This window comes from Bubalus kerabau, chromosome 15 (genome assembly GCF_029407905.1).
Source record: "Bubalus kerabau isolate K-KA32 ecotype Philippines breed swamp buffalo chromosome 15, PCC_UOA_SB_1v2, whole genome shotgun sequence".
In the NCBI taxonomy this organism is placed as follows: domain Eukaryota; kingdom Metazoa; phylum Chordata; class Mammalia; order Artiodactyla; family Bovidae; genus Bubalus; species Bubalus kerabau.
In genome coordinates, this window is record NC_073638.1 from 25,942,020 (window position 1) to 25,957,314 (window position 15,295).

A 15,295-nucleotide genomic window follows, 5' to 3' on the forward strand; every position below is an offset into this window, starting at 1 on the left:
TTTTTGTTTTTGTTTTTTTTTCGGTCTGCATCAGTCAAAAGAAGACAAACAATATAGATCAAGTGCATCTGCGCTCTAGTCTCCATTGATTTGTTGCATGTGTGGTTAAATCCTGTCAAGCAGTATTAAAGGTGGCACATTATCATCAGAGCACCCACTTGAGAGGGGCTCAGTGAGTCACCAGAGAGGCTTCTTCCTGCCATGCAAAGCAGTTACAAAACTTACTCCACCTCAAAGGACTTTTCAAACATGCAACTTATAACCCTCCCGCAGTACTTCAGCAAGGAGCTCTGAGTGCAACGATTTTATAATGAAAGGTTAACCACTACCACCCTGGAGTGGAGGGAGAGATGATATGAGGGGCACAAGGAAGACCATATACTCAAAGATTTGGTGCCATGGCATCTTAAAAGAAACCTAGTGTGTGCTAAGTTGCTTCAATCATGTCCGACTCTTTGTGACCCTATGGATTGTAGCCTGCCAGGCTCCCTTGTCCATGGGATTCTCCAGGCAAGAATACTGTAGTGGGTTACCATGCCCTCCTCCAGAGGACCCTCTCAACCTAAGGATCAAACCTGTATCTCCTATGTCTCCTGCATTGGCAGGTGGGTTCTTTACCCCCAGCAGCACCCAGCAAGTCCATCCATCTTAGATGATTTAGGTGTAACCTTGACTGCAGGGGCTTCCCTGGTGGCTCAGAGGTTAAAGCGTCTGCCTGGAATGCGGGAGACCTGGGTTCGATCCCTGGGTCAGGAAGATCCCCTAGAGAAGGCAATGGCAACCCACTCCAGTACTCTTGCCTGCAGAATCCCATGGAGGGAGGAGCCTGGTAGGCTACAGTCCATGGGGCCGCAAAGAGTCAAACACGACTGAAAGACTTCACTTTAACTTTCACTTGACTGCAGGTAAGAGTAGACCAGATAGATGCTCTTGTCTAGAACCCATTCATGACTTTAAACATGTTTCCCTTCTAGTTCTTTCACCAGAGACTAGAGACAAGAGACCACTCCTGTTGGTCTGTGGTTCACTGATTGCTGTGGATTAATACACTGAGTCCCTTGAACTGCAAGGAGATCAAACCAGCCAATCCTAAAGGAGATCAATCCTGAATATTCACTAGAAGGAGTGATGCTGAAGCTGAAGCTCCAATACTTTGGCCACCTGATGTGAAGAGTCGACTCATTAGAAAAGACCCTGATGCTGGGAAAGATTGAGAGCAGAAGGAGGAGGGGACAACAGAGGATGAGATGGTTGGATGGCATCACCGACTCAATAGACATGAGTTTGAGCAAGATCCAGGAGATGGAGAAGGACAGGAAAGCCTGGCATGCTGCAGTCCATGGGGTCACAAACAGTCGGACACAACTGAGCAACTGAAAAACAACAACAAACACTGAAGCACTGCACGTTTCTCTTCATGGCCTCAAAGGATGTGTTCTGCTGACAGACTGCAGCTTAGGAGAACCAATTCTTTAATTAATGTTTTGCAGAGATGTCCACATGCTGACCTCAGCAATATTAAAGGCATACAATTCTTATGCAAAGTCACGAATGCAAACTCATTTCAAAGTTATCTATGAGAAATTGTCAGATCAACTCTAGTGACAAAGCACAGCCAAGTGGTGCTCTGAGAGAGGGAATCCATTACACTGCAGTAGCACAGAAGGTCTTTTCATAATATCTGCACGAAGAACACGAACAATTGCTCGCTTTTTTCTAGTTTATTTTTTCCCATCAGAACATTGGAATACGGTTCAGAATTTCTAAAGTAAATCATATTTTTAATAAACTCTGTTATGTTTTTATTATACACTTGTAAATTTTTTAAAAATCTGTTCCCTGTATTAACAGCTCTACAAGTGGCAGAAATCAGAACAGCAAACATTTATCCAGAATTTGCCAAGGCAGCGCTGATTTCAAATATTCTCCCCCCTTAGTACTTGTTTGTGTGTTGGTTGCTCAGTCATGTTTGACTCTTTGCAGCCCAATGAACTGTGGCCCGCCAGACTCGTCCGTCCATGGAATTCTCCAGGCAAGAACACCAGAGTGGGTAGCCGTTCCCTTCTCCAGGGGATCTTACTGACCCAGGGATAGAACCCAGGTCTCCTGCATTGCAGGCAGATTTTTTACCGTCTGAGCCCACCAGGGTGATTGAAATGTCCCAGAAATTCATTTTATGTCCAAACTATATTTTCAGTATCTCCATCCACATGTGATTTTGGCAGGAAAAAAAAAATTTATTTGGCATAATCTTCTTCATTTCTCATAATCTTTTGTGGGGTTTTGGTTCAGAATATATCATCACTGCATCAATATGCCGAACAGCACACATTTCATCCCCTGACAGAGATTTTCCCTATACTTATCACACATAATATGCGGTAACTGTTTCAGGGCCTTATTCTTACTAGACTCTGAGCTCTTGGAGGAAAGGCATCCTATCTGCTTGTTAACCAGTATCCCAATATCCAGCATGGTGCCTGGCACACATTTGCTCAGCAAATACCTGCTGAATTCTGGAGTGAAACATAAAGCAAATACAAAGACAGAAATGACACACTCCACCCAGGAAAATCTCTAAGGAATCAACTAAAGGCAACAGGGTGCTTTACTACTTCAGAGAGACGTGAACTGTTCCTCCTCACAGGCAAGTATGTGTGTATGAACTCCATAAAGGCAGCAAAGGTGAATTTGGGGCAAAGACCACTACTCCATGGAGTGAGCTGCTAGGTCAAATGGGACCATAAGACCACCGTTTGAATAATGAGCCAATGGACTCTGCTTCCTGAAGTTTTCCTTCAGAGCTTCTGAGAAAACTGGATACTCAGTGGCCCTTTGGCTTTCATTTTTCAAGGACAATAATTTAAGTTTGGGCTTCCCTGATGACTCAGTTGGTAAAGAATCCACCTGCAATGCAGGAAATCCCAGTTTGATTTCTGGGTCAAGAAGATCCCCTGAAGGAGGGATAGGCTACCCACTCCAACATTTGTGGGTTTCCCTTGTGGCTCAGCTGGTAAAGAACCCACCTGCAATGCGGGAGACCTGGGTTCGATCCCTGGGTTGGGAAGATTCCCTGAAGAAGGGAACAGCTACCCACTCCAGTATGCTGGCTAGTCCATGGGGTCACAGCAAGTCAGACACAAATGAGCCATTTCACTTTCAATCTAAGTTTAGTTCAAAATTTTAGCTATCACAACTCTTAGAAATAGAGAATAGAAATGCATCTTTTTCCTGGGGGAAAAAAAAATACTGTTAAACAGTGAAGTCCCTGCCTTCTCAGGCCTGTCCCTGGAGGTGCTGGTTGAGGGTCTCTCCCCTTATGTGAACAGACGGGGATATGCACCAGGAAGGGTGGAACTCAACAATGAAGAGAACGCCTTGAAGGTCTGAGCATTTGAATAAAAAATGGAACTTACAGAGAGACTTAGTATGCTATGCTAAGTCACTTCAGTCGTGTCCGACTCTGTGTGACCCCATAGACGGCAGCCCACCAGGCTCCCCTGTCCCTGGGATTCTCCAGGCAAGAACACTGGAGTGGGTTGCCATTTCCTTCTCCAATGCATGAAAGTGAAAAGTGAAAGTGAAGTCGCTCAGTCGTGTCCGACTCCTAGCGACCCCATGGACTGCAGCCTACCAGGCTCCTCCGTCCATGGGATTTTCCAGGCAAGAGTACTGGAGTGGGGTGCCATTGCCTTCTCTGAAAGCAGAAACAGACAAAACATTGTAAATCAACTATTCTTCAATTTAAAAACAATAAAATCTAAAAAATTATCTGATATATAAGGGAATTTAAGACTGTGCACAATCAAGGATGTCACACTAAATGGACAATTGACAAGAAAGGACTAGACTCCGGGATGCAAGGAAAGGGACAGAGGAGGGGATGTCACAGGGGGTAAAATGGCACCCCACTCCAGTACTCTTGCCTGGAAAATCCCACGGACGGAGGAGTGTGGTAGGCTACAGTCCATGGGGTCGCAAAGAGTCGGACACGACTGAACGACTTCACTTTCACTTTCATAATATATGTAAGACCATTCTAATATGGCTATCCAAACATGAAAAGGCCTACTTTAAAAAAAAAAAAAACTGTATTGATGTATAGTTGATTCACAATGTTGTGTTAGTTTCTGCTGTACAACAACAAGGGAATCAGTTGTACATATACATGTCCATTCTCTTTTAGATTCTTTTCCCAGATAGGCCATTACAGCGTATGCATTGAGTAGACTTCCCTATGCTATACAGTAAATAGGTCCTTGTTAGTTATTTTATATACAGTGTGTATATGTCAATCCCAATCTCCCAATTTATCCCTCACCTCCTTCCCCCCAAGTAACCATAGCTTGTTTTCTACATCTGTGACTCTATGAAAAGGCCACTTCTAAGCTTTATGCTGAGTACAGTCTCTAAGGTCTCTTTCAGCTCTGCAAGAAAAGTTCTCATTTGTAACACAAGAGAACAGACAGGATATTACGTTCTCTCCATCAGTGCAGGTACATTAGCCAAATCCAGAAGTTCTTCCTCTCATTGGAAGACCTAATGTAGCCTTAAAAATAGATACCTAACACAAGCAATGATTTATGACAGATCAGCAATCATGCACATTTATTTCCCAAACTTCTAAGTTTTTTGCTCTTTGCCAAGCTAATATCAGGCTGTTAATATTCCCAATAAACAGCTTGTCTAAAAGAAACTTTGTACTATAGCAACTCTTACAACAGGCCATTTGCATCTTCAGAAGCAGAAGTCTGCAGGCATTAATAAGGATAAGTGCAGCTATTTAGCCCAGAACCCCTGAGGACAAGATACATGATCTAACACCTTTTACTTAACAAGTTTCCAAGCCATGAGTCCTCTCATCAGCATGTTTATAAGCTTACTCGCATATTCTAATGGTAACAGTGCCAGATGACAGATCTGTACGTAGGTACAAGAGGGTATCATTTCTCCTCCAAGCATATGCCAAGGCACAGAGCTGAAGAAAATGCTGCGTATTGTTCACAATACACTCCAGGACCTCTTCTATTGAAAACTAAATTTAACTATTTTGATGCTAACATCAAGCAGACAAACATTCTCCAGATCTGAGCCAAAGATTAGTAAATCCCAGGATTTACTAATTAGGTGAATGAAGGGGAAAAGATTTGAACCAAGGAAAAAAAAAAAAAATCCACATGTAGATAAACATAGTTAATAGGCCCCATCCATTAACCAGCTTCTATAAAAGCCAAACAACCTGGTTTTCAAACCATCACTGTGACCACCACTTTATACATTAATTGTGCATCAAAATAGATCACTGGTATTTTTGATAATACAAGTAATGGTAAAGTGTACAATCTGAGCACAAAGTCCCAAAGCAGTGTAACCTGGAGTTTTTTCCAAAATTCTTTTGTTATGGAAGCCAGAAGTCAATGGTTCTAATCCCAGCGATGCCTCTCTCCAGAGTTTTTTTTTTAAGTATAGTTGGGATTACAATGTCATGTTAATTACTGATACATAAGAAAATGACTCAGTTATACATATATATGCATTCTTCTTCATATTCTTTTCCATTATGGTTTATCACAGGATATTGAACATAGTTCCCCATGCTATACAATACAATCTTTTTCTTTTAACCATTTATAGCAGTATGCATCTGCTAACCCCAAACTTCCAATCCTTCCCTCACCCATCCCTCAACCAGTCTAATTTCTATGTCCATGTTTCTGTCTCAAAGATAGGTTCCTTTGTGTCATATTTTAGATTTCACACATAGTGCTATCACTGGAGTTTTTAATAGCTGGCAAATCATTAGTAACCTGTAATCTCAATTTCTTTCACCTTTAAAATTCAAAGACTACTTGTAATGTGCAAAATTTTTCTAGATGGAATAAAAATGATTAAATACATGGTTATAAAGGATTTTAATGTCCTCAGAAGATGCTGGATCTCAATATTGTTGAAGAACTTTTAATTATAAATATCTCCCAAAGAAGAAATAGAAAGCATTGAATCAGGCTTCCAGAAAAATATTTTTTGTCTATCTAACATGTACCTGGCATTCTGCTGTGTTTGTGGATGCAAGGATAAAACAGCCAAATTGTACGGCTGCCCATAGTCCTGAAATTTCATAATACTTGGGAACAGGAAATCAGATATAACAGTATAACATGACATGTGAAGTGCTACAATAGAAGAACAGACAAAATGCTATAGGAGCACAGAAGGGAGTACCCACGTTTTTTCAAGTCAAAGTAAAAGATGAGAGGTGAGTGGTTGAGTTTTATATATGTACTATATTTCTAATCAATTCTGAAATCCAGATGAACACAGTCTGTAGCCAGCATTAGGACAATTAACATAACTCTGGCTGAAATTAAGAAAAACACTGCTCCATGCAATTCTAGCAATCGAAGAACATAAAAGATGAAAATAGCTGCCAGTCAAAATCAAAAGTAAATCCCAACCAACACTCAGTGATAAAGAGAAAATTCATTTGGAAAAACACATTCCAGGAGAAATCAGGAAAGAGTTAATAAAGCTTTCTACAAACTTAAGAGAAAAATATCTCTATAAAAACGTACATGTAATAAGGCTACAGATCATTGGTTAGCTGCCAGAAAAATGATGGAATATGGCATAGTTTACTTATTTCTTTTTAATGGCTCCAACATTCCACCTGAAAAATTGGTCCCGGAGCTGTATAATTGGGGATAAAAATTAAATGACAGTTTCCATTTGTCATGATGAAAGCTGATCACTTGTGTTTTTTCATTTATCCACACGTTGACTAAAGTGGTTCCTGAAGTCTACCAAGCCAATCTTTTCCCTAACAGTGCAAATCATGCTGGTACTAAAATAAAGGGAGAAACAGAATAAGCTTGTTGGCATCGGAACACATACTTCATTCAGGTTCCTGAGTTCCTGGGTCTCTATCTCCAAATTGTCTAGAGGCGGGAGCCAGAAGACAACTTTTGGGGCCTCATTAATGTAATATGAGAATAAGCCACTGGTCCCTTTTTTTTTTTAATTCATCAATATTGTGAAATTAAATTACTAATATTTCACATTATCAGTAGGAAATCAAATCCTCTTTATCATCGTCATATTTAAAAGACTACTCACACAGCAAAGACAATGTCAGTAAACAGATTTAGGACGCTACAGGGAGAAACTAACCCTAGACCCCACACAGGGAAGACGGACGTGCACAGAGCTTGAGGCTGTTACTGCTGTTCTGTTTTCAGGGACGGGGATGTGGAGAGGAGAGGGGCGGCTAAGTGTGAGGGATGCAAGAAGACCAAAAACTACTGCAAGAGACCCTGGCGTCAAAGACAGTTCTAATATTAAAACATAACAGGTACACGTGGGCTTTTGCTCATCCTGATCTCAGAAGGTATTTGGAAAGAGGAAGGCAATCCCCCAGAGATATATTTAAAGGCTTAAAAACAGATTTTGTCAAGCTGCTTTGAAGTATACACCTTCCCTTTCTAGACTGGGCTGATTTGAATTTGACTGGATTTTCATCAGTGACCTCTGATGAAGTGTTTCAAAACTCAAACTGAACTAGGTAATTCAATATCAGAGTGAAGAACAGAGACTCGGAAGTCAGATGGCTGCTCCCCCTGATGCTAGCTGCATGATCTGAGGCAAGCTGTTCAACCTGTGGGTGCCTCAGTTTCCTGTCTAGAAGGTGAAGATTAAAAGAAGGGTGTAAGTATCAAAGGATTAGTGCATGTAAATTGCCTGGACTAATGACTAACATATAGTGAATCCTTAATAATGTTATTATTGTTACTATTATGCCATATAAGAGTGGTTTTTTAAAAAAATCATGTCATCAGACTGAAAACTACTGACAAGAAATTTAATAAAATTATACAGATGTACTGTTTAAAGATACAATAATATGTACAATCAAGCTTATAAAACAGATATAATATATATAATATATATATTATATATAATAATGATAATCCAAGGCGATTATTCCTACAAAAAGTGTTTGCCTGACAAAGATACTCAGCTTGGAAAGGACTCTCCTAGTGGATGTAAGCATCTTAGTTCAAAGTAAGGATGTTCCAGAGTGCACATAAGCAATTCAAGGATGACCAAGAGTCCCTTGGACTGCAAGGAGATTTAACCAGTCAATTCTAAAGGAAATCAACCCTGAACACTCAATGGGAAGGGCTAATGCTGACTGAAGTTGAAGCTCCAATACTTTGGCCGCCTGATGCAAAGAGCTGACTCACTGGAAAAGACCCTGATGCTGGGAAAGATTGAGGGCAGAAGGAGAAGGGGATGACAGAGGATGAGATGGTTGGATAACATCACTGATTCAATGGACATGAGTGTGAGCAAACTCCGGGAGATGGTGAACGACAGGGAAGCCTGGCAGCGTGCTGCAGTTTGAGGGTTGCAAAGAGTTGGACACGATTGGGCGACTGAACTATAATAATGAGATGGGACCCTGGCCTTAAGGAACTTATACCTCCCATGTGCCAGTAGCTATATGAAGAGCTTTAATTATATCATTTCTCTTACTTCACATGAATAAAATAAGCAAGGCATTGCTGTGGCTATGAGACAAAGTAACAGTCTAGGATACAGAAAAATAAAGAACTGGCCAAGGCCTTGTGACAGTGAAGTTTTAGTACTAAGATTTCTACCCCGGTGGATCTGACTTCAAAGCCACATTCTCACCAGTACATCACACTGTTTTCTATTTATTTGTAATTCATTAACTACTTGCCAGGGACAGGATCAGGCAACCAAAAGCTCACGTGTTTGGAACTGCTGCCAAAAGATGTTAAACTAGAAATAGCCACTGAGTGTTTTTAAGATAAGAGGAGCGTTAGAAAGGCCACCCCTCTTTACAGACTTAAGAATGGATGAAAGAAAAGAACTAAGCCCCAGAGAGGTTAAGTAATTCACCTTAAGTCAAAAGATAAAGCAGCTGTAAAAATTACAGTGTAACAGTATGAAAATAACACTTCTTTTACAAAAATCTTAAGTATAAATCTGTTATCCCAAATGAGGTGAAAGTAAGAAGCTTAACAGGACCAGAGAGGTTCCAGAAGAACAGGGTTACAAATTCAGCCTCAACCAGCAAACAAACAAGAGCAGAGTATCCTGGAAAGGCAGTCTTGGGGAGAGAGGCTGGGGTGAGAAAAAGTAACATTTTAAATAAAAAACCAAGATTTGCCACCATCTTCCCCTACCCTCCACAGAGCCCAGGTTGAGACCCTGGGAGCTGTCAACTGGCCGAACAGGTATGGAGCCTGAACTCGACTACGATACGGTTAATAAGAGGCTTCCAGACGCCACTGAAATATGTACAACCTATCACTTTAAAACCTAAAATATGATCTGCTGCTACTGTTACTGCTAAGTCACTTCAGTCGTGTCCGACTCTGTGCGACCCCATAGACGGCAGGCCCATCCCTGGGATTCTCCAGGCAAGAACACCGGAGTGGGTTGCCATTTCCTTCTAATGATTCTCCACATCGTCCCTCTTGTCCGTAGGTCCAGTGGGACCTGAACTATATGATGAACTAAGTATATAATCTCTGATATATTACCTAGATAAGGGTATTTGGTACAATTAGCAGCTTCCACATTGGACTGTAAACATCTGCACTTCAAAGAGGCCAGTAGAAAGAACATGGGCCTTAAAAGTTATAAATCTGAGTTTGAAGTTGTGGCTCTGCCATTTATTAGCTATATGGCCCTGAATACATCATTTAATCTCTTTGAGCTTAAATCAATTTCTTCTCCTGTTGAAGAGGAATAAACAATAGCTAGTTCTAGTCTCTTTAGGATTAAATGAGAAGAAGCATAGATGTCCTTGCTGGTTATTGGCTTGTGGTTGTTCAGTTGCTAAGTTGTGTTTGACTCTTTGTAACCCCATGGACTGCAGCATACCAGGCTTCCCTGTCCTTCACTAGCTCCTGGATTTGCTTAAATTCAAGTCCATTGAGTCAATGATTCTACCTAAGCATCTCATCCTCTGTTGCCCCCTTCTCCTCTTGCTCTCAATCCTTCCCAGCATCAGGGTCCCTTCCAATGAGTTGGCTCTCCACCTTAGGTGGCCAAAGTATTGCAGCTTCAGCATCAGTCCTTCCAATGAATATTCATAGTTTATTTCCTTAGGATTGACTGGTTAGATCACCCTGTGGTCCAAAGGACTCTCAAGAGTCTTTATTGGTTTATTGCCTCTCAACTTCAAATTCACCCTTTTTTGCCTGCTCTGAGAAGACGGATCTGAGCCTTTTAAATGTTCTTCCTTTACCCACTGACACACTGTTAGGTTTGTCAGTAGAGGGCGCTGGAGGGACACTGCGGAAGGAACTAGGTTTCAGTATCCAGCTCGTGAGGTGCTCACTGATTCCTCAGGTCCAACAGAGCTAACTGACCAAGCATATCCAGAGCCTTGCAGCTTCCCCAGCATGCTCTTTAGGCAAATCCTGTATCAAAGTGCCCCCTAAGAGACACGGTCTACTGATCAGTTTCCCCCAGCATTCTAGAGAACAAATTTCCAGCAAGTTCCATAGCAGCACAGCAACCTCCCTGCCACAGCGTGCCACAGCTGTGCCCACTGCAGTACCGCCTGGGGTAGGAGGCTGGAGCTCTTCCTAGGGTTCTCTATCCCAACCTCGGCACAGTGGCTGCTCTATATCTGCTATTCCTATACTCTAGAATTCTCTTTAAATAGTACTAGCAAATCCCTCATTATACAATGCTCTGTTCAAGTGAACGAGTCTTTACCTCTTGAAATAAGTGTGCTTTCTCTCTCTTAATTGGACCCAGATTAATACAGTTTCACAGACTAGTGCCTGATGTATACAGTTTATGTTCAATAAACAGCACATCCCTGGTGGCTCAAATTGGTAAAGAGTCTGCATGCAATGCAGGAGACCCGGGTTTGATCCCTGGGTCAGGAAGATCCCCTGGAGAAGGGAATGGCAAACCACTCCAGTATTTTTGCCTTGAAGAATCCAATGAACAGAGGAGCCTAGCAGTAGAGTCCATGGGGCTGCAAGAGTTGGACATGACTCAGTGACTAGACCTGTAACAACCATATATGTTGGAGTTTCTCTCATCCCTATTCCTAAAATGCACACACTCCTTTCCCTTTTTCATCCTACTGACCAGAACATGAACTTATTTCTACTACAAAAGTCCCTACATGGTGTCAGTGGAGTACTGAATAAATAGAAAAAGAATGCCCCAAAAGTTTCTGTCCAATATATGAACAGAATAAAAAAGAACACTGCCTTCCAACTAACTGACCCTTATTCAGCATGCAGCTTAGAAAATGCTTTTTGCAACTACCTTGGTTGACCTAAGACAATGTGACAAAGTGTGAAAATGCCTTCTTTTTCATGCCAAGGATATTTCCAAAATGACCTAAAGAACCAAATTCATTAGTATGTTAAAAAATTTAAATAGGAATCATTTTATTTCCTCTTGCTTAATTCATGGTAATAATAAACTACAATATTTTGAAAAACCATGGAAAATATAGAACATTACCTGTCCTAGAATAACTGATGAATTTGTGTTAGAGGATGGGGTTGAGAGCACCGCGTCCAGGGCAAGAAACAGTGGGTTTAGCAGCAATATTACAAGGCCAACATGTATTTCCTCATCTTGCAAATGTACCAGCTTAATTCTTGGGTAAAGGAGTGTAAAAATACATTATTCAAGGTGTCATATATTGTTGGCACATATTTTGAAATGAAATTACTATAAAAATAGAAAATCTCAAATGTATTAAGTTTCTGTCTTCAAATTCTTTATTTCTAATCCTCAGAATTATTCTTCCTCTGAAAGAAAAGCTATCTCACCTTTGACACAATCCCATGTCATCTGTATTTTTACTTGTGTCTAAAAGTCTCACTTAATTATCTATTTAACAGGAGCAGAGACTGGATGGGGGTGGGGGGAACCTCATCATCTTTTAGGCAGGCACCTTGTCCGATTTCAAGAGCTAACCCCCACGTTAAAACACCCCAAAATAGATATTGTGAGCCACCGCAGGACCCCAACATAAAGCAAGGCTCCTCATTAAAAGTTGGAATGGACCCTGCCAGCGATGCCTGCAGGGATGCTCAACAATAGCAATTCCACCCCATGCCTTTTCCGACCTAGATTAAATTACTGACAAAACGGACAGACTACCCAAAACTGTGAGCAACACATTTTGCCAATGAAAATAATGATCGCGCTGGTATAGCACACATGCTTTCTGCTCAGCTTGTCAGTGTTTCCAGTTAAGGGGCTCAACGGTCTTACCAGCCAACCCTTCCCCTGCCAAAACCAATAAGCTACCTTCATTTCTTAAGCCCCCTCAGGGCTTTGAATTACTGTCCATTCTGCACTGAGGTCAGTCCTGTAAAACTGTTTTATCCCCCGAGAAGAGCCAGAAGCAGAAGCAGCCCCTACTGAAAAGTCGGATGGAGAAGATGTGCGAGTATGTGAGCTTCCTGTCATTTTCCACTGTCAGTGCTGCACGTCTGTATTCTTAAAACTTGCATCTACTGCTTGAGATGGCAAGGTGAGCTTCCCAGCAGCGGCATCCCTTAACGCTCACGGTGTTTTATATGAAAACATGTATTTCTCTACACCAGTGTGTAACAGGGTAAGATTTCAAAATGGCCTAACTTTATAGTTCCAAGCATTCTAGTGAGTTCAACAGTCTCTTATACAATATAGTGAAACAAACACATACAAACACAACACACCCCTTAAAAGTATGCATTCTTGTTGGATTTTTCATTTTATACCAGAGAAAACAAGATCATGCCAGATCTCTTGACAGCAAACAAAACCTGTTTAGGAAAAAACAAACCTTGCCATTTATTTTTTTTTTATTTGTTCATTCAGTCATTCAATTCATTTATTTATGGAATAACTTCCCACACTAAAAATCTGTTAGAATTTTTTTGGATAGAAAGAGAGCTCCTTTCATCCACCCTATGCTTTTCCATACTACGTGAGAATCGGATACAGTCACTCTGTTTGACCTGGCAAGCTAAACTGCTGAAAACAAGATCCTTTCCCCTAAGGAGGGGTCTAACCGATGCCAGTTTCAAAATATGACTTCAAGGCTTCAATAGAAGATGTGACAAGAGCACCATTCTTATAAAATACTAGTCCCCAAAGGCCCATCTTTCGGTCCATTTCTTTCCACCTGCATCCAAGTTTGGCTTTCCAGGCACAGTCACTGCTACTTACTTTCTACCTCCAGGCGTCCCACGATTCTCAACTTCATTCACAGCTTTTATTCTTGGTCCTAAACTATGCCTCTACTCTGGTAATAAGGGAGGAGGAAACCTGCTAAATGCATCCTTGATGCTGATGTGATCTTTCCAGTTATTGAATGTTTCATTGAATTTTACACTATACAACTTCAAATGCAGAAAGCCGCCGATTCATTTTGTTAACTGTTGTTCAGTATAGATAGCCAGCTCCATAACTATACACTTTGATTTGGTACATGAGAAAACGTATTTTTCATTACAGCCCTTATCCTCCTAATGACATTTCCAAACAGGATTTTAAGAACTGTGAAGCAGAAATAAAATTATGCTCAAGCTCCAAATTGATCTCATGGAATGGAAAATGGATATCATTGCCAGTGAGTATTAACAGGACTCTAAGCAGGCAAGTTAAAAGTTCAGAAACATTTCTCAAAGAAGGATCATCTTTCAAATGCCCCTTACATTAGCAATCACAACAGAGATTCTTTGAAAGAACTGAAGAGTCTCTGATGAGATCCAAGCCCCAACTCCTAGGTCCTTTATACGGTACTTGGACTTCACCATCTGCTTTGGTGTTCCTCCTTCCTTTTCAATAATGAATCAGGGCTAACATTTCAGTTATCTGGATTTGCACAAAAACCTAAAGGAGCCATGAAATTGCTTCTGTAAAGCACATTCTGTGGTGACTTTTAAATAGCTTTAAGAATAATTTGGAAATAAAAATACCACTGTAGCAAGTTTTATGTCTTCTACACACATAAGCTAGAGCAATTTCTTTCTCCCGGAGAGAGAAGGGAGGGATATGTCTAAACTTCGTAACACGCAACCAATTATGGCCCACTGTCATCGTGACTGTATTAATTATCTGCCTTCCCTAAGTTATCAAGACCTGAGAGAAGCCCACTTATTTCACGTGGCCGTGGTTCCACTATGGAAAGTGCTGTAATTTATCTCAAGGTCTTTCTGCGTTTACACAGGTATGTGTACACTCAGCACAATCTCAGAGTTTTACTTGCAGCCTTTGGAGGATGTCAGTTACCCCCAGCCACGAGGCGCGTGCCACCTCCCCTCCCCATTATCCTGTACTGGCTGAGGGCTCTCAGGAGATGCAACACAAAAAGGGATTAGATGGTAATCTGCAGCCCAGCCCTACACTTCAATGAGTTATATGAAACAAAAACAGGATTATTCACAGAACAGCAGCAACTATTATTATTTATGCAAATGACCTTCATAGACCACTTCAAGTTATAGACTATTCATAGGCTTCGGCATAAGGCCCGCGTCATCCCAACAAAGAGGCTTCTCTTGAAGTGGAGATACCATGACCTTGGAAGTGTGGGAAACACTTGTCCTTGATAATGTAGGCATTAGATGGAGTTCCTAATTGAGTTGGGCCTCCTTCCTAACTACAGGGAAACTATCAGAGGGGTAAATGTGGATAAAAGACCAGTACACAAATTAGGATTATGCTCTGGAAAACACTAAAAGCCAGTCTCCTAAGAGGGTCCTGGGTAGAGACAGCAGTGTATCCAGTGCCAGGAGAGACCAGAAAGGTTCTCAGAATAGTTTTAAGGCAAGTGTGAACGGCTTGAAGCTGACTGTGAAGGATAAGCAATGGAGGGAGAGTAAGGAGGGAAATGTGTTAACTTTCTTCACTATGTTAATTTCTTATTTAACTTTCTTAACATCAGAGATTTGGGGAGGATCGCCTGCAGAGACAAACTGATTTACGCACAGAATAAAGCCAAAATCTCTGTTTTGGATGCTTTCTCTCGTCCAGATGACCCAAGGTTTACTCTGATTATGTGAACTAGATCTCGGTATCAATCCCCTTGGCCAAAAGCTATGAAATCCATCTGAACTACAGCTCACCAACTGTACTTTCACCTGGAAACTAGAGGTGAAAGTCAAGTGCTTTATCTGCTCAGACAAGCGGCTCCTTTCCAGATCAGGAGTATTTTAATGAAATGAGACTTAAGTGAATTGTTGACATTAGCATTAAATGTTGTCATTTAATATCAACAGTGTGTTTGATTTGT

General features: G+C 41.1%; 1 long non-coding RNA gene across 1 annotated transcript; it reads left to right on the forward strand.

Annotated features, from left to right (window-relative positions):
* Nucleotides 1-7,565: 7,565 nt before the first annotated feature.
* Nucleotides 7,566-15,083, forward strand: LOC129628665 (uncharacterized). Its single transcript, XR_008702872.1, has 4 exons — nucleotides 7,566-7,701; nucleotides 12,411-12,547; nucleotides 13,516-13,630; nucleotides 14,948-15,083. It is a non-coding gene; the product is annotated as an uncharacterized LOC129628665 (long non-coding RNA).
* The last annotated feature ends 212 nt before the right edge of the window (nucleotides 15,084-15,295 follow it).